The sequence below is a fragment of the Nerophis lumbriciformis genome, linkage group LG28, assembly GCF_033978685.3.
Source record: "Nerophis lumbriciformis linkage group LG28, RoL_Nlum_v2.1, whole genome shotgun sequence".
Taxonomy (NCBI): Eukaryota; Metazoa; Chordata; class Actinopteri; order Syngnathiformes; family Syngnathidae; genus Nerophis; species Nerophis lumbriciformis.
Genome location: NC_084575.2, coordinates 7,208,135 through 7,209,543, shown reverse-complemented (window position 1 = coordinate 7,209,543; position 1,409 = coordinate 7,208,135). Strand labels below are relative to the sequence as shown.

At 51.0% G+C, this 1,409-nt stretch overlaps 1 pseudogene; it reads left to right on the top strand.

The window, feature by feature from the left end:
* Window positions 1-202: 202 nt before the first annotated feature.
* Window positions 203-777, top strand: LOC133570657 (ragulator complex protein LAMTOR1 pseudogene; annotated as a pseudogene).
* Window positions 778-1,409: the final 632 nt, after the last annotated feature.

The following is a 1,409-nucleotide window of genomic DNA, read 5'->3' as shown; positions in this document are numbered from 1 at the left end:
GCGCGGCCTCCGCTGCTCTCACCTCCCAGGGGGTGAACTTGGGGATGGGTCAAATGCAGAGGATCATTTCACCACACCTAGTGTGGGACTACAGTTGGGACCTGAACTTTAACTTAATTCAGCGCATGCGCAAACGCGTGGGGCCGTGACACCGCTGCGCCTCAAATACCGGAAGTGGCGCCCGTGTTGTTGTCATGTGATATCTGCCGCCGACGGTGGCTACTTTTTGCCCTCAACCAGACAACTTTTATGTTTGCCGGCGCGGAAGAAGACGGCTGCTTTTCCGTGTGAAAAGAGGGACGCCGGAGTGTCGCGGAGGCCGCCATGGGGTGCTGTTACAGCGGCGAGGACGAGGCGGCAGAGCAGGATCCTGAACGCAAGCCGCTGATCACGCACCCAAACCCGGTCAGCAAACCCCCAAATGGCACGGACTGGATCAGTCCCACCGTGCCCTCGGCCAGGACGGACGAACAGGCCCTGCTCACCTCCATCCTCACCAAGACGGCACAGAACATCATCGACGTGTCGGCGGCTGACTCAGTCATGATGGAGCAACATGAATACATGGACAAAGCTCGACAATACAGTACAAAACTTGTTGCATTTAGCAGCAGCAGTCTTCAAAAGAAAGCCCTGGTTCTCCCCTCCTTCACCAGCCAGCCCCACCAAGTGCTGGCCAGTGACCTGGTGCCATACTCGGACGTGCAACAGACGGCGTGGCGCAGTGGAAGAATGGCCGTGCGCGACCCGAGGGTCCCTGGTTCAATCCCCACCTAGTACCAACCTCGTCATGTCCGTTGTGTCCTGAGCAAGACACTTCACCCTTGCTCCTGATGGGTGCTGGTTAGCGCCTTGCATGGCAGCTCCCTCCATCAGTGTGTGAATGTGTGTGTGAATGGGTAAATGTGGAAGTAGTGTCAAAGCGCTTTGAGTACCTTGAAGGTAGAAAAGCGCTATACAAGTACAACCCATTTATCATTTATTTATTTATTTAACTTACATAGGGACTGTGAATGATTCCAAAAAGTGCAGTTCCCCTTGAAATGAGAAAACAGAACAAAAACATATCATGTGAAGTGAATTATATTTATATAGCGCTTTTCTCTAGTGACTCAAAGCGCTTTACATAGTGAAACCCAATACCTAAGTTACATTTAAACCAATGTTAACTGGGAGCAGGTGAGTAAAATGTCTTGCCCAAGGACACAACAGCTACAATGGCAGAAGCTGGGATCGAACCTGGAACCCTCAAGTTGCTGGCACGGCCACCCTACCAACCGAGCTATACCGCCCCAAGTAACAAGAACAAAATACATTAATAATAAAATGCCTCATAGCAAATGTGATGAATTTATCTTATTACTGTCCTTTTTTGGGCTTTCCCTTTTAAAGGGCAAAGTCCTTGCAGG